At 48.6% G+C, this 26,385-nt stretch overlaps 1 protein-coding gene across 3 annotated transcripts in view; it reads right to left on the bottom strand.

The window, feature by feature from the left end:
* TMCO3 (transmembrane and coiled-coil domains 3) overlaps positions 1-26,385 on the bottom strand; it is a 1,285,122-nt gene that overhangs the window by 1,163,503 nt on the left and 95,234 nt on the right. The gene's annotated exons all lie outside the window — the stretch shown is intronic.

Below are 26,385 nucleotides of genomic sequence, written 5' to 3' on the forward strand. Positions count from 1 at the left end.
TTTGGTGGTGCTTTTAATGCGTGATGAAGTCACCTGTTTATTGCCCTTTGATGAAGGAATGAAAATTCTGGAGCCCAGAAGGAGCTGCCCACTCTCATGTACCCATGGATGCGGTAGTCGGAAGGTAGCACAGAGCTCCTTCAGCCCTTCCTTGGGAAGTTTAGAGGTTCTGCTAGCATCTAGATTGGTGAAAGGACTGGTAGACAAGGGGGTTACTTGTTTCATGGAGCCAAGAGGGCTGTTCCCATAGTCCCACTCTATAGTACCAGCTTCCCATGGAAATAATTTAGAGAGAAGAGGCCACAGTAAATATTTTACATCTTCTGGAATCAGGAGTTGAGCGTCTGTACATGCCAGTTGCACAAACATCAGCATGGACTCTAGGGTGGAACCAAAAAATAATTCTAAGCCAGTCACAGAAAAAAAACATGCTTTGAATACGTATGCCCGGCAGAGGAGCATAAAGGAAAGGCCCTTATTCCAACACTTCAGGCCATGCAGAATGGCATAGAGGCCAGGCAATGGGGGTGGGACAGAGACTAATCAATACAAGTAGAGAATGCACCACAACTGCAGTACACCACCGACACATGCCGCAAGGGAGAAGGTGTATGATTTAGCCCATGCAAATCTCAAGTCAGAAAACCAATGGGGAAATGCAACAGCAAATCAGAGCCCTCCTTTTACAGATCACCAACAGCACCTGCATTAAAGGAGACAAACAATAATTCTCCCGATATAGAGGGATATAACAGTTAAACAATGAGAAGCAGGAGATGTCCATCTTTATTGGCCAAGCCAAGAGCCAGCCAAAGATAGGGCGTAAGAAGGGGAGTTGACTAAGACAAAGCATAACAAAGCGCGCAGCCCAGTGCAGTAACGGTACCTAAAGGGCCCATCTACACTTCTGTCCCCGGCATGCTGACCAATTACTGCACCAGTCGATTACCGTTCACAGAGAAGGAGGAGCTACTTAAATGTGTTCAGCGCTCGAAAGCACAGTCAAGGGCATTCTAGTGCCAAAGCAGTGAGCAGAAGTGATGGCATCTTCCTCCGGAGTACATTCAGACATTTACTTTACTTAACACGGGTCACTTTATTCACAAAGGCCTCCCCCACTGACAATTTAAGAAGAGGGAGGGGAAGGCAATGCAAAATTACCCAGACTGGCATGAAGGGTAGCTGTGTAGCTTAAGCATTGGCCTGCATAAGTGCCAGGTGGAGCAGCCAGCAGGTGTAGGGAAGGCATGGCATCATAAGTATTGACACTGACACAATGGATACAATTTGTAAAACCTTTATTGAAAATGTTGAGGTTGGAGAAACTCCTATTCTGCCCTAGAACTAAAATGGGAGTAGTCCCGACCATCAAACGATAAATAAAACAGTCCTAGTGGAGTCTGTCAAATCAAAATGGCCTATACTAACAAAATCCTAATGTCTGCCCTATCTCTTATACAAAAAGTGTAAAAAGGAGAACATTTATGCAAAAGGAAAAGTCAGTGTTCAAATGATAATGTGGCTGAACCAGATCTCCTCCCCACGTAAGGCCTCATGAGGTAAGGCAATCCTTGTAGGCAGAATGACAATCTGGCTCAGCTTCCAATACAGTACACGGTTCACAACCGTGGGTCGAGACCTGCCTGGCCTTCCACGTTTAAAAAGTTCCTTTCTCTGGCTTTCAAAATAATGTTTCAACCAAAACGTTCACAAGGTCACCTTCTGCCGGGCTCATATCTTACAATACAGTTCACACAAAGTTGCAAGGGGGCTCCTTTCTCCAAGCTTAATGCAGTTCCGGGCTCCCTCAATCGGGCTCATACCACTTTTGGCTGTCGAAGTCCTTTGAATGTGCAGATTATTTTTTGCTTACTGACCACCGCAGGACCACTCTGACTCAGCGTTCACCATTTACTTTCACTCTTGCTGTTGGCTCGTTCTTTTGCTTTAAACAATGCATCTTTCATGGAGACTCAAATGGGTTACTTCTTTTCACCGGACCACTCCGTTACTTAGTATGGCTGATCTTGCAGCTGCATTTTACTTTAAAGTTCGTTCACGGGTCTGCCTTTCTTCACATCTCACCAACACAAATGCAGCCTTTACTTGTCAAATGATTTTGCTACTTTATTCACTTTAACACACACCGATCTCTCGGGTCACTTGTGAACACATTGGCTGAGTCCGTTTCTTTCTCTTTTTTTAAAAAAAGAAAGTTTTATTGGTTTTGCAGTTAAGCATGTACAACAATTGTGTCAACAATTCCCCCCCCAAATCCCTTGTCCCTCCCCCCTTGGGTGGTGTGGTCCGATTCTTCCTCCAGGGTGTGCGTGGCTTTACAGAATATCCAGGATTCTAATATTATGCGGGCACCCACTGGTGCATATAGTCACTTTGTAGGTAGGTTAGGTTGTATCCCCTGCCTTTCCAAAATGCATAGGGTGTCCCTTGAAGTTTGTAAGCCATCCATTCAAGCAAGACGAACCTCCATACTTTCTGCAGCCAGTCAGAAATCTTGGGCAGTGTTCTGGGTTTCCATTGTTGTGCTATTGTCAGCCACGCCGATTACCACCAGGGTCATTACTCTCCCCTCCCCTCTTTGTTGTATTTTGGTATGGAGCCTCTGACCCGGTTCCCACAGTCCCACCATCCAAACCTTGTCCAGCAGCTGGTCAGATCTGTGTATCATTTTGCCTAGTTGAGATTTCACATCTCCCCAGAAACGCTGGAGATGTGGGCAGCGCCACCATGTATGTTTCCAGTCCCCCTTCGTGGAGAAACCTGGCCAACATTTGTCATTTGTGGATGGATACATTGCATGGAGCCTTTCTGGGGTGATGTGCCACTTAGTGTGACTTTCTGCCACATTTCTCATCTGTATTGAGCACATTAATTTGGGGATTAAGTTCCATACATATTCCCATTGTTTTCTCATAATGGGCTCACTCAGTGTCTTTTCCCATCGCTTCATTATTTCCGTTGTATTTTGTCCCCTTGATCGTTCAAGAATTTGTAGGGATTGGTGATTATTTTCTTAGCGCCTTTGTCTGTTGTCATATAACTTTCAAACTCGGTCAGTTGTCTCGTGGCAGCTTCTTTATTGGGCGGGGAGTTAATCCAATGATTTAGTTGGGTGGATTTAAATTTCTCCTTGGCTGCTAAACACAGTGATTGTTTACATTCCTGGAATGTCATTATTGACTGACCCCTGTACATATCTCTTATCTTGCTTGTCTCCAGCTATTATATGTGCCCCCTTCCATCCCTGGTTGGAAGTCAGGATTCCCGAAGATCGGCGTGAAGGGCGATGGGATTGTCGTTAGGGCCCCTCTTTTGACTGCTGTGTTCCAAGCCTCGATCCCACCGCCACAGCCTCGCTTATCTTGGTGTTGGGATGTCTATATAGCTTTTGTCTAGCCATAGAAGGTTAGAGAGGTGGGACCCCGCCACTGCCCTGTCTTGCCCAGATGTGTTGGGGAGATTGCGCTACCCATTCTTTTATAACTCAGTTGTGCTGCCTCATAGCATCTACTGAAGTAGGTGAGTGTTAATCCACCTTGGTCTTTCTGTGCTGTTAGGGATGACATCACTATTCTGGGAGTCTTGTGTTTCCATATGAAGATACTCACCACTTCATTCAGTGACCTCAAAACCGATCTCAGGATTTTTATTGGCAGCGTTTGAAAGTAATGAAGTAGCTTTGGCTATACTGACATTTTTATAACCGTTAGCCTGCCCACCACAAGATATTGAGGGGGTTCCATTTCACCAGGTCTATTTTCAGTTTAGCCAGGAGTTTTTGAAAGTTGGCATTATATATCTGGCCGAACGAGAGCGTTAATATGATCCCTAGGTAGGTGATCCCTTCAGGGGCGTTATTCAGTTGTGTAGCTTGGGCCAGTTTGTTTACTATTGCAGGGCCTCAGTTAAGTTTAATATTTCTTCTTTTTATTTATATTTCCGGCGAGATATGGCGCCAAATTGGTCTATTTCTTTGTGCGCTTCTTTCTCAATTGACGTTTTCCGATATTTCGAGCCAAAGTTAGTACCACAGGCTTGATCTCGCCTCCCTAACTGCGTTCACCCGGGAGGGTCGCTGGCCTCCTCGGAACACAATGAAATCTTCACATGTGGGAACAGCCCTTCTCCTTGTGTCTTTCGTGGTCTGTCAGAGGCAACAACCTGGGGTTTTTTCGGTCCGCTGCTCTAGTCCCTTGGTCTGTTGCTCTGCTCCAGTAGGTGTGCCTTCATCCTGGAAGTTCTGCTCATTCTCATGTTCCGCCTTGCTCAGAGCTTTAGGTGTTGCCTTTTATTCGTGTGAGAAGAGCGAATTGGTATCAGGGGTATGCATTTAAGGTAAAGTGCCTGACTTTGCCTGACCTGATAACCGGACATGTCCAGAAGGTTGTGAGAAAGTTAGTCTGGTTACTCTCAGTCATCCTCTTCCTCTGCCAAGCGTTTGTATAAAAAACAGGGGGAGGGGGGGCGGAGTTGGGACTTTGGATAATTCAAAAAACAAAATAAGGTGGGGGGGAATACCGCGTCTTACCATCGGCTATCTCAATCCCACTCCCCAAAGACCCCTCACCCAGGTGATCCTCCCGCACTGGTCCACCCTGAGGAACTGGATCCAAAAGCGATTGCCATGTCCTGCCCACCTGGATGACAAGTCCCCGATGACTAGTTGGTGAGATAGTTTAGCATTTATATATAGAGATAACATTTTCTTCCCGGTGTGAGAAACCAAAGGGTATTTACAAATAAATCACTGCCAATGGCCAAATCTTGACCTTCAATATGGACTTATCAATATAAATCGCGGTTAGCTATGCCTGAAACAAACTAAAGCAATCTCAAGTTGCCTACAAGTGAGCCCAAGTGGAAAAGAGCAGAATCGACACCCCAACTCAAAGGGGGAGGGAGTGCGGGGGGAAATCAGGAGAGCTCTTGTTGGCAAAAAAAATATATATATATATCAGAAGATTTGGTGAAATGCAAGAGCATGAACAACCAGAGTGAGAGGAACTGGGAATTTGGAAAAGCACCAGACCATACTGAAATACTAATCCTAGCGAGTTGTCAGGATAGGTTCCCACCTCTGAAGAACCCCAGAGAGAGTAAGATAGAAAAGGCTTAGACTATCAACCTAGAGAGAATTGTAGGCGCTACTGATTTCTAGTTGCCAACCTGGGATATAGGGAAGCCTGGGCTAGGGAGGTGTGAAGCCCACTGGAGGCAAGAGAAGGACAGCTTTTAGTGTGTCACATCTCAGTCACATACCATCAAGATTATAAATAATCTCAGTTGTACAAAATAAAAACTCTTCAACCATCTTTGAAGTCTGTGTTCTTAAGAGCATCTGTGAAAATGATGTGGTCCAACATCTCCCCCGTTTCACCCACAGATCTAAGGGTAACTTCCCATACTCTTCCTGCAAGGAGTCTGCGCTCCTTTTTCGTTGTTTTCCTATTCAACAGTTGTATGGGCTGGCTGTGCAGAGAATTATATATTCTTATATGGTGCTCTCTTTGTGGGAGGAGTTCAATTAAGAATTAATATAACTGTATTGGTAGTGCATTTAGACACTTATTTACAGGGTGTTCGAGACTCAGGTTTAGCTTTTTAATATGACTGTTATGGTTACTACTGTACATGGATTCCCCATGCCACTGAGCCATTTTTTGTCAACTGCAGTCTAAGATACTGTCTGCCCTTATGTGACAGACTGTTCTTTTAACATTACACCTGTTTTTCCCCAATGTCTGTATTTTGTGCCCCCGGTCTCATGTTGGCCCCATGTTTGGCTTTTCCTACAGCTGTTTAAATTCAGATCATAGAAAAGAACTATCTAATAGGACTTCTATCCTTCTGCTCATCCGGCCAGGCCTTGGGTCCGTATGGATACGGAAGGGTGGCAGCACTGTTTGAAATGTCTTGCATTGATGATTTAGTACAGGATTGTCACATAAGAATTATTGTGCTCCGCTTCCTGCCCACTCATGTTGTGATTCATGGCCTACAGGTTGAGGTATTAATACAGCACTGGCATACCAATTAATTTTGGGGATGGTCAGTTGGGCAAATCATGTGCTTGGCTTTGTTTTAATTTCCAGTTGATGGAAAGTGGGAAGGATCTATGAAGTACTGACCATGGTCTCATGTGCCAATGGCTAAGGGAGTGTTCCTCTGGGCGAGGGCCCCATTTTCAGGTTATAGTATTGACAGGAAGAAGGTTACTTCCTCGTAGATGGTAGTGTTTGTATGTCCTTTCTCATCGTGAAAGGCCTGCATGGTTTTGATGCCTGCCTTTGTCACTGGCTTTTCACTATATATCTGGTGAATATGGTCTTAATGTGCTGTATGTTCCCCGGCCGAACAACAGCTGGTTGCTTTGTTATGTGTTTTTGTCTCTACGGTAGGCAGAAGGCAGATTTTCTTCCGATGGGTAAAACTGAAAGGTTGATATGTGAATGACGGGAACAGATGCATGGGCCTCTCCCACAGTGTGTGTTCCCTTTGCAGATTTTGCATGAGAAAACTTTCTGAAGGATCCCTTTAAGTTGGGGGAGGGAGGTGACCTTGAGCCGGACAATTTATAATTAACTGCTGTTTGATCTTACCAGGGTAGTTGTGTTACTTCTAGCAGATGACGATTGGCTTTCTTCGTTCATGTTCAGCTTACTACATCCGTCATATGGTACAGACTGGGACAAGGAAGGTGGGCTGAAGAGGTAATGTTCTGAAGCCTTACTGGTAATCTGCATTACTCCGAGGCAACATGTTAGAGAGAGTCTCCTTTTCTCCCTCCATGAGACTCTTGCCTTGTACTTTGATTGAGTTTGGGACATCTAAGATGAGGATAGTGCAGACTAGGTGTAACTGCTCTCCAGATGGGGCAGAGCTACATAACAAAGGAAAAACATGTTTTTCTTGTTTGAAAATGATACTAGCTGCATTGAAAGATCACTGGAAAAAAATGTTCAAGTTTACAATGTTACAAAAAAATATGTCAGCAGCTTCTTACAAACTCAGGGATGCAAAATCTGAGTGTATTAAGCAAGGGCAGAGATTCAGGGGGGATATGGGGTGGGATACCCCTCCAATGTTAACAGTGTTGTCAGATTTAAAAGGTTCAGCTGGGTCTGAAGGTGCGAGTTCGGATCAGAGCTGTCATGAATAGGCATTCCCTCCTGTGAGCTGTGATCTTACGCTCCATTGTCAGATATGGGCTGCACAGCACACGGTCATTCATGATTAAATGGGTCATGGGGGCATGTCTCTCTTTGGTGGCCCTTTCATGTGAAAAATTCCAATTCTGGAAAAGTGCTTACGCTGTGTTTGTTATCCGATTTGCTACATGCTTTTTAAAGCCAAGTCGCCAGAGCAACTTCAAGTACGTGGTTGGTCAAGTTGTCAAAGGACTTTAACACCTTTAAAAATTTACAAAGCTGCCTTCTTGTTTCACAAGCAAAATGAATGTCTTTTTGCAAAGCTTCACTTTTTATCCACATAACGCAAAACATTTTGTCTGCTTGTCCCAAATAATGAAACATGCCAGCAATCTTAATAAATAATATAGACCACCCATAGTAGAACATACTTTTATCTCAAAATACCAGAGGGTCATTATGAATAGGACGGTCACACCTCAGGTTTGGTCACAAATCACGCTGAGACTCAAGGAAAGTGGTACGTGGTTATTTATATATTTTCTCAACAGTAACTTATCAGTAGTCCAACCTTTTGTTAGTAGGGCAGTGGTTACCTCACCCCTGCCCAGTATCCCAGTTCTCTTAAGGTGGTCCGCTACTTGTAAGGTTCCGGCCCAGACTGTTCCGGTGATGAACAACTCCCATGGTTGCGGCGTTCTGCTGAGGAATTCACCCCTTGTCTCTGCCCCAACCCCTTTTCCTCTTCGGCAGGCTCACCTGCTCCCTTGTTGGCGGTGTTCCGCGTGGCAATCCCTGGTCTTGCGCAGTCGCCTCTGCATCTGTTGACGTCGGCCCTCCGGTAACGTTTTTTTTCCTGCACCAACTAATAAGCCCAGACGAACGCCTCCTCTGGCCCGTGACCTGCAGCCTCCTCCATACCTCGTGGCACAAACTCCCCCTCCTGGATGGCCCGTTACTCCTTTTAAAGAAAAGGACAAAGCAATTCATTAACCTAACTCCGCCTCTCTGCGCATCCACACCCTCACTCACACCGTCAGTCCTTTACGCCTGTAACCATCGTGCACACTGTGATTAACCCCTTCACTGTGCTCCCTCGGTTTTCACCATCAGCTCCTCACATACTGTCCCCACCAAGCCCTGACGTTGGGGCAGGGTATGCACTCTTGAGAAGAAATCCACTTGCGTCAGCAGTTTACCTGGCCGGTGGACAGTCGTAAAGTTGAAAGGCTGCAGGGCCTGAAACCCCACCGAAGCAGGATCCTGGGGTTAGAGTCCTTATTTCTTGACATCCAGACCAATGGCGCATGATCCATTACCAGGGTAAATGTGCGCCCTAGGGAGGTAATAGCTCTGTGACACAATGGCCCACCTAACCGCCAGACATTCCTTCTCAATAGTGGCATGGGCCTCTCGTGGGGCTCCTTCACCCTGGTTCTGAAAAAGCACCGTCCCTATCCCTACTCCAGGCGCATTCGTATGCAAGATGAAAGGCGCCAAATAATCCGGACAATGCAACACTGCATGTTCAGCCAAGGCCTGCTTCAGATCTCCAAATGCCTCTTCGGCCTCTTGTTGATTATCCCTGGCCTTGGCGGCCCGGGTCGACTGTAGGCGTTCTGTCACCAGGGCTGCAAATGTTGAAAAGTGCGGTATGAACCTTCTATGGTAGCCTACAGAACCCGGGAAAGCCCACATTTGTCTGGCATTGGCTGGGAACGGAAGCCGATCAATAGCCTCCAACTGTCCTGTTGAGGCTGAATGGTGCCCTGACCAACATATTTATCAGAATTATTGCTATGCTCTGTGCTCAGGCCCAACTCCTCACCTGAGCTGCTGGATTCCTCTACAGGTAGCTTCTTCTTTCCTCTGTATTTCAGTTCAGATTTCATTTTATGAAGCTATGGCCTACCACAGGACGACGCCACTATGGTCTGTGGAAGAAGAAGAAGAAGAGCAGTGGCCCCGGTCCCATAGCAGCCAGATGGGGAAAAAGCCTTTGATGGGCAAAAAAGCCCATGGAGGCTCTTCTGTCCGAGGATGGAATGTTCCGTTTCCTTAGATGTGTAAGGATTCCGATCCGTGCCACGGGAAGAAACAAAGGAGGAATAGTATCTAATCACTAGAAGGGCCCAGTGCTTCTGGAGGAAGAAATTACAAGAAAGAGTCCACTGCAGGCGAGGAAAGGAGTACTCAGACAGCAGGGAAGGTGGAGGAGAGGGCCGAAGAGAGAAGGAGCGGAGAAGAGAACCACACAAGAAGTGAAGCAGGCAGAGAACCCGCCGGGAGGTAAGCAAAGCAGAGCCTGGAAGCCGCAGAGGCAGCCGCCGGAGAGGGAGAGACCCAGAGAAGGGGAAACAGAAAGAACAAGTGCGGGCGAGAAAAGCCCAGAGTCCGAGGGGACGAAGAATAGCAGACTCACCAAAGCTAAGGGAAATAACGCAGCGTGACGACAAAAGGACAGAATCCAGCGAAGTTGCAACGCGACCACCGCTGGGAGGAGGAAGGCTTTGAACTCCCGGTGGCAGCCATTTTAGAAACAACTAAAGTGCTGCAAACACTTATGCTCACCTTGTCTCAGCGGGGGTGCTGATCCGTCAAGAGGGCGGCTTTGGATGAGTCGTCCGGGATTCCATGCTGCTGATGGTTCCCTAGCAGAGGAAGGTATGCCTGCAATGAGAGGGTCCCGATAAGTTCGAGCCACTGCTGTAGCCTTGGACCCGCCTCCCCTGTGCCTCTGTACGCGATTCCTGTCAGGGATTCTTCTTACTTTCTCTATAGTATCGGCAAACTCTCCATCCTGCTTGACTCAGCAGGGGTGCTGTATGTCCAGTTACTTCACTGGTTCTTTGTACGGTGTGAGGTGCCCAGGCCTGCTGGGACTCCTCTCATGTGTGCGTTTTCATCCTTACAAGTCTTTCTTGTATTTTTCTTTCTCTTGCTCTTTGAACGCTCTCACGCTCCTTCCTCGTGTTGTTAAATTATGAGTCTTTCTCTCCAAGTCTTTACCTTACTTTGTCTTTCTCCTTTTCCTTTGACAGCTGTTGCGGTACCAACACATGTGAAGCGCTCCACTGAAGGGATCGAGGCTTCAAGGTGAGCTAAGTATGGGTTTTGTTTCAGTACGAGAGTTAGCAGGTAATTTCCAGGGTTGCTCATATGTTAATTAACCTTGTTCTTTCTGTCTTTCAGGAGCTTGAGCCACATTCCAGACCGGACCGCAGGTGTGGGAGGATGCAGTGCGGCTCCTGTTGCGAGTGGCAGAAGAGGATCCTAAGTGTGAGCGATCGTTGCAGCGGGCGGTGCCGACAAGGATAAACTGGTCCAGGTAAGTGAAGATGCAGCAGTCGTTGCAGCGGGCGTGGCTGGTAAGCGTGACGAGGATAAACTGGTCTGGAGCAGATGGGCCTTGGATGCTGAGCGCCGGTGAGCGTGTGCTGCTGCTTGGAAGCAGAACACCACGAAGCACGGGTTGCTGGAAAGGCATGGCTTACATAGCCGGCCCCGCCCAAGGATGCAACACCACCCTAAACACTGGGCCGCATGGAGGGGTTTCAATCCCGATTTCTACCTGCCATGTTGTATCACCAAGAGAGATGCACTGCAATACCCTGGTTCAAGTTATACAGCTACATGGCAGTCTCCAGACAACCCCTTGTAAAAAAGGTACATTCAGACATTCCGAGCTTATATTCCATACCCACTGGCAGCGGCGGACCCAGGTGCTGGAGGCACCAGATGGAGAATGGGAGGACAATGCATGGACCAGGAGGCCACTAAGACACATGATCCTCTTTGATGCCTCAAAACGCGATTCACGTGCTTAGGACGAACGCCGAAAACTATCCCTATTGACCTGGAACTTTAACGGCCTTGGCTCCTGCGTCAAACGCAGACTGGTGCTCCAATACTTCAACTTATACTCACCAGATATAGCCATCCTCATGGAAACCCATTTGATCGGAGCCGGCAATGACTTCTTCAAAAGGTCCAACTTCCCGCATACATACCAGGCTGGGTTCACAAGAGGTGCCAGGGGCACGATGATACTCATCCACAAACGGATATCCCTGCAAGTCAGGAAAGTGTGGACTGACCCCCACAGCCGATCCGTAGTGGTACTCTGGGACATCTGGGGTGAACAATGGGGCCTCATCACTGCCTACGCTCCTCCCACATTCACGAACGAACTCCTCTGTGAACTACAGAATATACTGTTGGAGGAACAAGCAGACCTGTGGGCCCTAGGGGGATTTTAATGAAGTCATGGACGTCACTGTTGATCGATCACATAGGAGACCCGGTACTCGGCATGCCCCGACTGCTCTATACACTTTTGCTGAGACACTGGGATTGTCTGACACCTGGAGAACACTGCACGATACAGATGCCAAGATCTCGTTCTACTCCACTGCACATAAAGCATTCGAGAATTGACTACGCCTTCATCCCTCGGAAAATGTCCCATAGGCTCGTATCCGCTAAGTTTCTGGCGAGAGGCATCTCTGACCACTACCCGCTGCTTATAACCCTAAAAGCGCTCGCCACTGCGCAGACAACACCTGGCGCCTGAACACATCACCTGGGGCTTCCCGAAATTGCCAAATAACTAAAGACTACCACGGAATACTTTGAAATAGACAAAGGCTCTGTGGACTGTCCAATCTCGATATGGGAGGCGTATAAAACAGTCCTTCGTGGGGAAGCCATCTCCCTGGTGTCGGCCCACCGCAAACAACACACCGAGAAGATTGTGGATGCCGAAAGACGGGTGTCCGAGTGTGAGGAACAATTCCTTGTGCAGGGAACCAAAACCTTGCAAGAGGCCCCGATAAGGCCCAAGAAGCCCTCAGTAATATAGCCCTAGACAACGCCCGGACCGCTCATCGGCTAGTTTGGAGTCAAATATACGAGAGAGCGGATAAGGCAAATAAAACCCTGGCTTGGCTGGAGAGACGCGAACAAAGTAAGGGGTATGTGCGGACCATCCGATCGCCCTATGGGGAGCTATTAACTGCAGACTCCGACATAGTGGAAGCATTTGCCACCTACTATGAAAAACTCTATTCCCCACCCGTAGTGAGCCCCACACCCACTCCCTCTAAATTTCTCGACCAGATCGAGGTCCTGAGACTCTTGGCACAACAAGCAGACCTCCTAGAGACCGAAATCACAGAAAACGAAGTGCAGGATGCGCTTGCACAGCTTAAAACCAGAAAGACCTCGGGGCCTAATGGTTTCCCAGAAGAAGACCTGGCAACACTAACAGGACACATGCACTGCATGTTTCCCCAGAGTAAGTAACAGGGCGCACTCCCCCTTGACCTCAAGAGAGTGTGCATAGTGGTCATACCTAAAGCCGGGAAACCTCCAGAAGAATGTGCCTCTTATCGGCCCATCTCACTGATCAACAGAGAGGCCAAAATCCTTCCCGGATACTGGCTTATAGACTGCTCAAGCTGATCGAATCTCTCATCCACCCAGATCAGTGTGGGTGCATGCCCAACCTGTCCACCCGCATAAATCTATGCAGAGTCCAACTTGCCCTCGACAGGGCCCCAGAGATATCATGCCCACTAGCCCTGATAGTGGTCGATTTCGAAAAAGCATTTGACGTGGTTGTGGGGGGAGAGAGTGAAGGGGGGTGGGAAGGAGGTCCTGTGGGAGATCATGGCCCAGATGAACTTTGGGTGAGACTTCATCTCCGGAGTTAAACTCCTCTACGCATCCCCAGAGGCAACTGTGAGAGTGAACGGCAAGTCTTCCAGATTGTTTCCATTGTGCTGCGGAATCAGGCAGGGCTGCCCTTTCTCCCCCCTCCTATTATTGTTAGCTATCGAACCACTAGCAATTAAACTCTGTGCAAATAAAAACTGGTCTGGATTCAACTGGCCAGGGGGGGGGGGAGGAGAAACTCGGCTCTTGTTATATGCAGACGACCTCCTCATATACCTTAGCAACCCTGTGACCTCTTGTCAGATTGTGTCCCATACCCTCAGGGAATACCAAAACTTTGCCGGCCTGAAGGTGAACAAACAAAAAACCATATACTTCCCTATTCAGGGAGGTGATGCCACGATCCCCGAGACTTGCCCCTACCACGTCTCCATACGAGAGTTCACATACCTAGGCTATGCATTGGCCCAACCCTAGAAAGATTCCTCCAGTTTAACCCTGTACTAGACAGATTTAGCAAGGAAGTCTCCCATTGGCAATCGCTCCCCCTATCACTAATGGGCAGGGCAGCTCTGTTCAAGATGACCCTTGCAAGACTCCTATACGTCCTACAAAATGCTCCACTCCCCATCCCCCCATGACATCTTTGCACTCAGACAATAACTTACGCTCACTGCTTTCGGGGGGAAACAACCTAGAATCGCTCGCAACACTGCAACGCTCAGTATGGGAGGGAGTCATTGGATTACCATGCATTCGCACATATTATTTAGCGACACAGGCAGGGGTGGTAAACGAATGGCTACATGCCAAAGCCACACTACTACATATCCGCATTGAGACAGCGGCTATGCACCCCTTACCACCTCTCCAGACCCTATATGCCGTCAACAGACGAATATCGAAAATGCCAAGAATTTCACTTCATATCCGCCCGCTTGGAGGGAAGAACACAAACATATTGGCTGGGGAGCAAAATCAACACTAGCCCAACCCATATGGTACAATGCACACCTCCCAGAAATACAGAGAATGGGCTGTTTCGAGATCTGGGAAAAGCGAGGGATAACCACACTGGCACACGTGATCCAAGAGGGACGCCTACTAGCGTTTGAAACCCTGAACGACAAATTTGGTCTGACGCCTATGGACCGGTTTAGACATGCACAGTTTGCTCATGCCATACGCACCAAGTTCCCAGACACAACCACTATACCTCCTTGCTCCCCCCTGGAGACCAACATTTTCCGCAACGCATCACCTCCAAAGTCACCTCCACACTTTACCAGGCCCTTAACTCTTTCAGAACTAAAGAACTTACTGAGTTGAAAGAGAGATGGGAAAGGGATCTGTGCGAACTGGAACCGGAAGACTGGTTATACTCATTGATGTTCCCCCGAGAGATGGGTATCGAAGCTAAACTGAGGCTGATACAACTCAAAATACTCCACGGCTCCTACTACCCCCGCACAGCCCTCGAGATCAGACCTGTCTCTGATGTAAATGGGAGACTGGCACCTTTTTCCATATGATCTGGGACAGCATTGTGCTACAACTGGAACAAATGCATTAATACAATTTACAACATAATAGCATCACCATTCCCGAAAGACCCCAAAATGATACTCCTAGGAATCCGGGGTGAGGTCGACCTCACCAAATAGGACAAATCGTTCCTAGCGGTGGCACTGGGAGCAGGGAAAAGGCCTGATCACTGCAACCTGGGGCTCGACAGAATCAATATGTCTGAACCGTTGGATCAACAAAGTAAGCAAATGCGCATCTATGGAACACTGCATCTACAATGCGAGAGGCTGTCCCTGAAAATTCGAAAAGAGAGTGGAAATGGCTAAACGTATACTGAGAGATGTCCCTCGCCTCCCCCTCCTCTCTCTTCACCCATGGACACATGACACACTCGGAACTGCCACCCGTTTCTGTATTCCGGATATACCCAATGTACCCCTATGACCCTGCTGCCTCTTATTGTCAGTACTGTTGCAACTTTCAGTTGAATGCCTAGGTTTATGAGGTTTTGTTGTATAAACCTAAATAAACAGAGTTTTAAAAAATAAATAAAGTGCTGCACTGAAGCACCTGATCATTTCTCATGAGCCTGGTGCAAAGGCGCCAGGACTGGGTCCAGGTAGGCCCTTTCCCACGTTTGAGGGAGTGGATAACCTGGCCATGTTCCCCATATCGTGTCATGGCTCCTAGTGTTGTCTTGGGGCAACACTGGACCGTGACAATACTCACCCACCCCCCCTACCCCCATCTCCCCAAAGGTCCCTCTCAACGGTGATCTTCTCTCGGGCTAGGGCTTAGACAGGTTATTGTGGTTGTAGCGCTTGATTAACCGTGGCGCATCGATATGGTCGTTGGGTTCCCCGGACCTGTCTTGAAGTCTGTATCTTTTCCAATCAACAAGATAAAATACCTTGTTCCTGACGCTTTAGTCCAGAACGTCTTTAACCTTGTATTTGGGTTCGCCATCCACAATCATAGGAGCAAGGGGTATTCGTACCCAAGTTCAAGGTTGTACTGGCTTTAAAGAGGTAAACATGGAATACCATGTGAATTTGCATATTTGAAGGTAAGGCAAGCTTCATTGCAACTGGATTTACAATTGCCTTGATCGTATACGGTCCCAGATATCTGGGATGGAAGGTTCGGGGTCCTTTTAACGCGATATGTCTGGATGCCAACCAGACTGCATCCCCAACTTGATACACATGTGCTTCCTTTCGGTGATGGTCTGAAAATGTCTTATGTCTTTCTTTAGCTTGGATCAACTGTGTTGTTGCTTCCTTTAAAACCCAAGCAATCGTGGTGTGTAGAGTTGTCACTGCCGGCATATCTAGGACCTCGGGTGGATCAAAGGTGGATGTGCGTGGGTGATGTCCATGAATTACATGGCATGGGCTCTGTTCTGTGCTAGTATGGATCGAGTTGTTGTATGCATACTCCGCTATCCATAATATGTCCTTCCAGGTGTTTTCTGCTTGGTGTAGCATGCATCTCAAGTATTGTTCTAGCGTCTGGTTCGTCCTTTCAGTCTGACCATCAGTCTGTGGGTGAGGACTACTTGATAGCTGGATGTCAATTTGAGCCAGCTCACAGCTCTTTTTCCAGAATTTTGAGATGAATTGGCTGCCCCGATCAGAGATCAAGATTGACGGGAATCTGTGTAACCGGACAATCTGTTCAAGAAAGACCCTGGCCAACGTGAGAGCAGTGGGCAAACCCTTCAATGGGATGAAATGGGACATTTTAGAGAATAAGTCCACCACGACGAGAATGGTATTGTAGCCATTACAGGAAGGAAGATCTGTGATGAAAGCAAGAGACAATGTGTAGCAGGGTGCAGGTGGCACCATTAACGGACGTAGCAGTCCTGTCGGTTTTTGCTTCTGGGATTTATTTTGGGCACAGATCCCACATGTTAATACATGCTGGATTACGTCTTTTCGCCAAGTAGGCCACCAATAGTATCTTTTAACCTTAGCCAAGGTTTTGGCAATTCCCGGATGACCTTCTACCAGGGAGTCGTGGTAACTGGTGAAGACTTGGTTTTGAAGTTCCTTACTTGGGAGATAGAAGCGTCCTTGAAAATACAGAAGCCCACTGGAGATTGTATGATGACTACTCTTAGTTGTCCATGTTTGACGTGTTTTTTCGTCGAGACATTGTCGCATTGTGGTTTGTAGGTTTTCCAAGGCCGACGTTTAATCGAGGACACCTAGAATTTTCTCTTCTGGGCTAATTGACACTGGGTCGGGAGTTACATATGCCTCTTCCCCTTCTCCCATTCGAGAGAGAGAGCGTCTGTCTTTCCGTTACAGACCCCTGGTTGATAAGTGATTATATAATCATACTAAACAAAAAACCAAGGCTCAGCGAAGTTGGCGAGATGACTGGGCCTTGGCTGATTTTAAGTACTGCAAGTTGCAGTGGTCGGTGATTACCGTGATTGTATGTCTGGCCCCCAGGAGGTAGTGCCTCCATGCCTTGAATGCTGATTTTATTGCCAGGAGTTCCTGATCTGTAATCGTGTAGTTGAGCTCTGGTGCTGAAAACTTGCATGACCAGAACGCCGCCGGGTGTAACTGTCCGGTATCAGGGTTGCGGTGAGAGGACTGCTTCCATGGCGATGCTGGAGGCGTCGGTTTTTACTATATATGCCAAGTCTGGCCGCGGATGTCGGAGGTGTGGTGAATTCTGGTTTTAGACGCTGGAAGGCTTGATATGATATGGCATTTGTAACACGCCTATACACAAGTGTTTCAAGGCGCGAGCAGACAATCTAAAGCGTTTGTTCTTTCGTAGCAAGGTTGTTATTGGGTGGACGATCTGGAAAACCGGGGAATAAAGCGGTGATAAAAGTTTGCAAAACCTAATATGCTTTGAACTCCTTTTACTGATGAAGGGGATGGCCAGTTGAGTATAGCATCCACTTTAAGAGTGTCCATTCTGATCCCTTGTGGTGCGAGGATGAAGCCCAAAAACTAGACTTCCGACACATAGAAAAAACATTTTCCTAACTTGGCGTATAGCCGATGTTGCCAGAGTTTTTCCAAAACCGCCCGAACATGGACGATATGATCCTCCTTCGTGGCCGAGTATCAAGATGTCATTGATATATACCAATGCACACACAGCCAACAATTCTCGAAGAGCATCGTTCATGAAAAATTGGAATGCGGCTGGGCCATTACAGAGCCCAAAGGGCATGACATGATACTTGTAGAGACCATACTTTGTACCAAAGGTGATTTTCCATTTGTCTCCCTTTTTAACCGGTAGCAGGTGGTATGCCCCTCGGAGGTCCAGTTTGGTGTAAATATGGGAGGCCTTGATCTGATCCAGAAGTTCTGGGATAAGTGGCAGTGGATACCGCTTTTTTACTGTGATTTGGTTTAATGCCCGGTAGTCGATGCATGTTCTCAAATCCCCCTCCTTCTTGGGTACGAAGAAGAGGTGGGAAGATACTGGTGACTTAGATGGATGGATGGATGGATGGATGAAACCGTTGGGCAGGCATTGATCCAAATAGGTTTTCAGGTGTGAATTCTCTAGTTCCGTAAGGGCGTAAATTCGACTTCAAGTTAACTGTGCACCTGGAACGAGATCGATCTGGCAGTCGTAGGGTCTGTATGGGGGTATGGTGTTCGCTTGTTCTATCTCAAAGACGTCCTGGTAATCATGGTATTCCAGAGGTAGCATGCCAGTCAAACCAAACACCTTTTCGTTCCCTGCCCTGGTTCATCCTGTTCCAAAATGCGAGCTTGACTTGAAGCAGGAACCAAGACATTCATCAGAGAAGGTTAGCCTCTTGGTGTGCCAGTCGATTTGTGGATTGTGCGTCTCCAACCATGGTATTCCCAGGATCAGCTGAAACTGGGGGGTTCCAATTAGATCGAAGACTATGTCTTCCCGATGGCCGTCCTGACAAAGAAGGGTCGCTTCTTCAGTACAATGTGTTACGGGGCCAGAGACTAACGGGGTACCATCAACTGCCGTGACTTTGTCTCTGGTTGTCTTCTGCCGGAGGGAGAGACCAATCCTACTTGCCAGGTCCTGGTCGATGTAGTTACTGATTGCACCACTGTCTATATACGTTTCCAAAGCATGTATTTTAGACAGTTGTTTAGGGTTAGCCAAGATCAATGGTATGACTAGATGCAAGGCCTGTGGTTCCTTCTTACTGCTCGGCAAGCGGACCTCTACACTTGCCGGGCCCGGGAGTTTTCAGAGTCAAGTTCAGTGTCTTTATCGGTGGCCCCAATTGTTTTTCTAGGAGGTTTCACCAGACATTCACGGAGAAAATGACTGGACTTGCCACAATACAAACAGCTGCTGCTGCTTCCTTTTTTCTCTCTCTGCCTTCGTGAGCGGGCTCCTCAAGCCTCCGATTTGCATGGGTTCTGGATAGGTGTCTAATGGTCGGGCAGGAGTCTCTTTTGGGTGTACATACACAGCTCGCCCCTCAAACTTAGCCCGGTTGGTCTTGTGGTCTTTCAATCTGTGATACAACTGGACAATTAGGTCTATGAACTCCGCACACCCTTCTGGCGGATTCACTACTTGGACCAGGACGTACTTTAACTCTCCTTGCAATCCGTGGTAAAAGAGCGTGGTCCTTTTCTCTTCCGGCCAACTGGTTTCGGCCACAAGCCAGTTGAACGCTGCTATGTATGTCAGCAGATCTTGGTTGCACTGTCTGAGGAATAGGAGTTAGTTATCCGGGGCCTGTCCTCGGGTGTGACGAGCAAACGGTTTTTCTAGTTCTCGTTGAAACTCCCGGAAGTCACGCAACAAAGGGTCGTCCCGGTTCACCAGAGGTATTGACTTTTCAGCTGCGCAGCCTCCAAGGTACGACAAAACAAAAGCGACTCTCGACTGGTCATTTGGGAATGCCCCTGGTCTACAGAGGAAATGTAGGTGACACTGGTTCATGAACACAGTAAACTTACCAGGATCACCTGAAAAGCGTACTGGTGGGGCCAATGGGATCGTCCCAGGTAAAACCACTTGCACTGGCGTGGAGGTTTATGGTGCTACTGCTGGTACGGTACCAGGTAGAGGTGCCTGTCCGGCTTGGGTTTGAAGCAGTTGCTTGGCTAATGCCTCTGTACGGTCTCTGTGCATGATTAATTCTCTTCTTAGGGTGTTTGTTTCCTGCCGAGCGGCATGCACTTCTGCCCACAGCTCCCCCAGCGATTGGGCTAACTGATCTGTCAGGAGAGCGGCTTCCGATGAGACGTCCGGGATTCCCTGCTGCCGATGGTTCCCTAGCAGAGAAAGGTATGCCTGCAATGAGAGGGTCCCGATATGTTCGAGCCACTGCTGTAGCCTTGGATTCAGCTCCCCTGTGCCCCTGTATGTGATTCCTGTTGTCAGGGATTCTTCTTACCTTCTCTATAGCATCGGCGAACTCAACATCCTGCTGGACTCAGCAGGGGTGCTGTATGTCCAGTTACTTCACTCGTTCTTTGTGCGGTCTGAGGTGCCCAGGCCTGCTGGGACTCCTCTCATGTGTTTGTTTTCATCCTTTAAGTCTTTCTTGTATTGTCTTTCTCTTGCTCTTTGAACGCTCTCACGCTCCTTCCTCGTGTTGTTAAATTACGAGGCTTTCTCTCCAAGTCTTTATCTTACTAATGTCTTTCTCCTTTTCCTTTGACAGCTGTTGCAGTACCAACACGTGTGAAGCGCTCCAATGAAGGGATCAAGGCTTCAAGGTGAGGCAAGTATGGGTTTTGTTCCAGTACGAGTGATAGCAGGTAATTTTCTGGGTTGCTCAGATGTTAACTAACCTTGTTCTTTCTGTCTTTCAGGCGCTGGATGCAGAGCTGCGTTCCAGACTGGACCACAGGTGTGGGAGGATGTGGTGGGGCTCCAGATGCGAGCGGCAGATAAGTATCTTAAGTGTGAGCGGGCGTTGCAGACAAGTGAGAGCTGATCCAGGTAAGCGAAGATGGAGCAGTCGTTGCAGCGGACGTTGTCGACAAGGAGAAACTGGTCCGGGTAAGTGAAGATGTAGCAGTTGTTGCAGCGGACGTTGCTGACAAGGATAAACTGGTCCGGGTTAGTGAAGATGTAGCGGTCATTGCAGCGGGCCTGGCAGGTAAGCGTGACAAGGATAAGCTGGTCCGGAGCAGATGGGCCTTGGATGTTGCGCGCCGGTGAGCATGTGCTGCTGCTTTGAAGCAGAATAACGCAAAGCACTGGTTGCTAGAAAGGTGTGGCTTATATAGCCGGCCCGCCCAAGGATGCAACCACAACCTAAACACTGGGCCGCATGTAGGGGTTTTAATCCTGATTTCTACCTGCCATGTTGAATCAACAAGAGAGCTGTACTGACGCACCTAAGCATTTCTCATGAGCATTGCACCAAAGGCGCCAGGACCGGGTCCAGGTGGGCCCTTTTCTATGTTTGAGGGAGTTGATAACCTGGCCATGTTCCCCATATTGTGTCATGGCTTCTAGTGTTGTCTTGGGGCAACACTGGAACGTGACAACAGTGTGCAAGGAGCGTGATGGCATAAACTAATGGCAGACTCGCCTCCACTGATCCCAGATGCGCCGATAGAACGGGGACATGACACTAGTATCCTAGATACTTAGTATGGGCGAGGGCTATCGAAGTCTTCTTGGGATTGATGTGGAGACCAGCGGCCTAAAGACACAGTCCGCAGATGCTGCAGATGGGAGCTCCAGGAAGTGCTATAATGATGTCATTGAGGTAAGCTCCCGCATACTCTTCGTGTCCCCTCAGGAGGGAGTTCAAGAGACAGACGTTGAAAAGCTGCGGGTGCTCCATGGAGGCCAAACAGCAGCACCGTAAACTGGTGCAGCCACGAGGGAACGGGGTAGGGGGTGGTTGCAAAGGCTGTCTTCTCTGTCCTCTGGCCAGAGAGGGATTTGACAATACCACATGGATGGTGGTGAGACACTGCTTTCCCGAGCCTTTCCAGTAGGTCGTCAATCTGCGGCATCGAATTTGGAGACCATGTTTAGATTACGGAAATCCATACAGAATCGTATATGCTCCTATTTGGTTTAGGAACCAACACTATGGGGGAACACCATTGGCTATGCAAAGGTTCTAGGACTCCCAGGGCCAACATGGACTGTATATCCTGGTGCACGGCTTGCACCCTGGCTTCCGGAATTCTATAGGGTCGTACCGAGACAGTGGTCCCTGGAGAGGTATTTATCTTGCGATAGGCTTTCGTAGTTCTTACGGGTAAGGACGAGAACATCTTCTGGAACTCATCTGCAATGCCTCTAACCCAATTCGGTCCCATCTGAAATGCATCTCGGTATTAGCTTGAGATTACATACTGATTAGAGGGATCGGGACTTGCTCAACTCATTTCTTCAGCAAGTTGACGTGATAGGTTTGCACTGGGAATCATCGGTCTTCTTGCCGGATCTTGTATGCAACCGTCCCCAGTACTTGCTCTATCGTATACAGGCCCCGTCCAAGCCGCCAACATTTTGTTCTCAGAGGATGGAATCAGCACCAATACCTTTTCCACCACCTGAAAACTCTGCATCCTGGCTCCTCTTTTATACTGGGTCTCCTGAACCTGTTGTGCTTGTTACAAATGCGTGTGAACGACCACTTGCAGCTTTAATACCCTTTCCGTCAACTTGGCAGCATATTCAGTCAAGCATATCTCTTGCTGGGGCTGTTCCTCCCATTCTTCCTTCAGGATATCCAAGGAGAGACCTCACTTATCGGCTGTCGCGCATACAGCGCACCAGGATACTCCTGATCTGCACACAGTACACAATCCCTCCCTCCATTAGGGTACAGACATGTCCTACCCAGCTGCAGAAGGGTGCTCAACTGGCATGTTGTCGAGGTTCTCCAAAAGTCCAGGGTCCGTCGTTGCTTCGGAAGCAGGTTTCGTGGCAGCTCTGGCTGTGCTGGCAGCCGTCATGGAAACTAAGGACAATACGCACTGCACAACAACAGCCCACGGGGCACGGACCCACTCACGTGAGCACCCAGCTCTGATGCGGTACCACTCACGTGATTCCCACATACTTGGCAACAGGATAAATGAACGTCAGGTGAATAACGCAGTACTTCTCAGCTGCCTTTTCAGCCAGTTAAGTGGCATTCCTCGATTCCTACCTCTTTGGACCTCAACCTTGTTTTACTCATGGATTGTCTTGTGCTCAACCCCTGGGTACGGCACTTACCACGCTTGGATTACTCGGACTACTTGACATAAGCACGGACTGCCTTTTTCTTGTCGTTTCTGCTACAGCGAATATTGTTTACTACCCAGGAGACTCACAACCTACGTTTCTGAATCATGTTTGGATCGGTCCTTCGTGTACCACACTTGGCCTCATTCCCCGCCATTGGGGCCCTGCTCAGCAGAAGTGTGGACAAGGGTGGCAAACCAGCAAGTGCCTCTTGGGACCCATTGTAAGCCAGTCCTTGTTCACAGCACTACACCATCTTGTGGGGGACAAGCCTACTTACCTCCTCACTCTCACAACCTTCACCAGCAGCGCAACTGGTAGGTGTTCTGTTCCTCTGTATACATATGGGGGGTGTATTTTTTGTGGTACATCTGTGCCAACTAAACCCTGACTGCCTGTTTTCATTGCAGCTCCCTGGGGACCCAGTGTTCTTGTTTCAGCCACCTGCTGCCCCAATGATCGGTCTTTGAGTTATTGTTTATCTCCCCGATTGGTACTTGGGGACGGAGGTATAGTCTGCGCGGACCGTGATTCTGGACATCAGCCAAACAATAGCTCAAAGTGGGCATACCCCGTGGATGACTGGCGTATTTTGTAGAGTCATGAGGACCCATCCGATAACAGTCCTTGACAGTGGGCGTCATCGTTTTCCTCAACGTTTGTTTGATCGTCTGATTACACCGAACTACCAAACCATGTGTTTGTGGATGGTAGAAGGAGGTTTTTAAGTGCTCTATGTGGAGGGTTTGACATATCTACGTCAGTATGGCAGATACGAGTTCCCCGGTCTGTGATCTCCTTGGGAATCCCCACCCGGGCAATAAACAGCATTAGGGTATCACAGACCTGTTGCGTTGTAATGCTCCGCAGGGGAAATGCTTCTGGGTATCTGGTAGCATAGTCCACAATTACCAATAAATATTCATGCCCTCTACTGGAGGGATCATGTAGCACCACAATGTCCATTCCTATCTGTTGGAAGGTTACGGTAATTAGCGGCATTGTCTGCAGTGGAGCTTTCAGATGTTCGCCCTGTTCTTTTTCTGACATTCATTACATTGCTGACAGAACCTCTGCGCCTGCCCGTACACTCCAACATCATGAGCAGAGGCAGGTGAGTGTGCAGGACTAGCGACCCTCCTGGGCCTAGCTTTCCCCCATTTTGGCCATGGAAACCCAGCAGAGCCGAGGCCCGCTCTCCCCTGCAGCCCCAAGCTCCATTTCCTTCTTCCCTCCCTCCCTCCTCCCCACCGGCCCCCGACCCTGTGATTGGTTCAGGACTGAAACTGTGGCAGGTGTAACCAGCAGCGCCTCCCTGCATGCTCTTTCAACATCGTGAGCAGAGGCAGGTGAGTGTGCAGGGCTAGCGACCCTCTTGGGCCTAGCTTTCCCCCCATTTTGGCCATGGAAACCCAGCAGAGCCAAGGCCCGCTCCCCCCTGCAGCCCCAAGCTCCATTTCCTTCTTCCCTCCCTCCTCCGCCTCCCGACCGGCCCCTGACCCAGTGATTGGCCGCCCGATTAGCCCCTCCTCCCCATACTTGCATCCTCCCAGGGCAGCCCCCTGCCCGGCAGCCCCTGCGGCGAAGGGCCCCAAGGCCAAGGGCGGCTCCGACATTGCCGGCTTCAAGATGTGTCTGCAGGTGTCAGCAGGGAAAGCCAAGGAAGCTAACAGACACCAACAAAACTGAGTGTGGCATGGGTGGGGTGTAGAGAAATTACTCTACTCCAGAAAGCCCCCGTCACTCTACCTCACCTTCCATAGCGTAGACTGCCATAGACTTAAACAAAACACACTTAGAAGACCTGTGACCACTGAAAATGGATTGTAAATGTTGCCTTGTGATGCATATTAAGTTACTTGCCAATTTTAGCTAGTGCCACACATGTAGGGAACTGAACTTTAGCCTATGTCGTATCTAGATAGAAATGTGATTCTTAATATGCACCACACTTAGAATTCTGAACTTTAGCTTGCGCCGCATCTAGATACAAATATGGTTAGCATGTGCCACACTCGTACAGAATTCTGAACTTTAGGTTGCGTCGCATCTAGATACAAATATGATGGTTAGCATGTGCCACACTCGTACGGAATTCTGAACTATAGCTTGCATCGCATCTAGATGGAAATATGAGGGTCAGCATGTACAGCACCTAGATGGAATCCCGTAATTGCAAGGACAGCAATGCCAACTTACCAATCAACTAACAATTTCATCCCTCTACATACACCTCTCAAACTCTAACCAAACACAACCACAAGCCTAAAACGCAGCAATCCACACAAACTACACAACAATGCAACAACAAAACACACAGATTTACACAACAGCACACGACGACTACCGACCGTAAAACCCCCCCCAAGCCCAGCCAACAGACCCACCAGGCTGAGGCTGCCAACAGCGCATCACTGCTCTCTTGCACTTTTCCAGCTTATTCCCACTAACCCACCCCTCCCCTCCCCTTTTTCAGAGCCGCCAGAGCGCCAGGGGACCACTTCGGTGGTGATAATGTTAAAGGACATTTGTACCGCACACTAACATTAACTCCAGGCCAGAAGAACCGTGGCAGGATTTTCTGTAATGTCTTCTCGGCTCCCAAGTGGCCCTCTCCCTCTTGCACATGAGTGACTTCCAATATCGTAGACCGAAACTTGGTGGGGACCAATAGCTGTTTATGGGGTTCTTCACACGGTTAGGTGTACCACCAGAGAGTATAGACCCTGCTTGCGTATAAAGTGCGGCCCTTGACCTCTGTTACCTTCGCTCGCTGCGGCTCAGGAATTTCTTAACGTGGGGTCCAACTCTTGCGCCAACCAGTAACTGTCCCCTTGCTCGTCCATTTTCCAAATCGACAGTGACTGGCATCGTAACCTGTTCCTGCCACTTTTTCTGCAGGGCCTGTTTGTCTGCCCTACTCTTGGGCTTGCGTCCGGCGCGATTTCTTCTCCCTGGAAGGGAGCGCTAGCTAAGCAATTTTTTTTCGATGCTCTGTAGGAGTTTAGGCATCACTGCTACATCTGACCGCACCACTAGAGGTTCCGGAAGCACCGCAGCATTGACTTTCAAGTTCTCCCCAGCCAACTTCACCCCGATATCTTGTGTCGGATGCACTTTCACATTTCCATGCACACAACGTAGCGGTATTCTGTCTCCCAGCTTGCTCCCACCACCTACTGTCGTTTGCAGGCTTCCGGAGTCCAGCAGGGCTTTCGAAGGGGATACCACTTTAGCCTCACAGATATAGGGGTACTGCGGTCTGGGGTGCGGGCCTTGCTCTGCATCAAAAATCCCAATATCCATGGACTCACTTTTATTCCTTTTTTGGCAATATGGGCCCCATTCTCTGCATTCGTAACATTGTGGGCTCTGTGGAGTTAACAAATTCATCCAGCCCGGTATTCCCCCTTCAGTCTCTTGTTTCTGGGGTACCGTGGTCATTCCTCCTCCTGGACCCAGCCAAGGAGCTTTGGAGGGCACTCCGCCATTCTATTAGTTGAAACATACGTCAGCACTCTTCCCTGCTTAGCCTTCTGGTATCCTGAGGCTATATTGACAGCCTCGGTCAGGCTCGGACAGTGATGTTGTTTCACCCACCTTTGTACCCGGGTGGGCAGGGCTTCCACAAACTGTTCTAGTACGACTCTCTCAACCATTTCATGGGTAGTGGCTGGCTGGAGCCATTTGTCTACCAACTCATTTACTCTATAGTATAGCTGTTGTGGCGTCTCTTGTGGTAGCAACTTCGTATCCCGGAACTTTACCCAGTAGGTTTGTTCGTCATGCCCCAGCCTCTCCAGGATGACCTGGTTCA

This window comes from Ambystoma mexicanum, chromosome 7p (assembly GCF_040938575.1).
Source record: "Ambystoma mexicanum isolate Mex_15411 chromosome 7p, UKY_AmexF1_1, whole genome shotgun sequence".
In the NCBI taxonomy this organism is placed as follows: Eukaryota; Metazoa; Chordata; class Amphibia; order Caudata; family Ambystomatidae; genus Ambystoma; species Ambystoma mexicanum.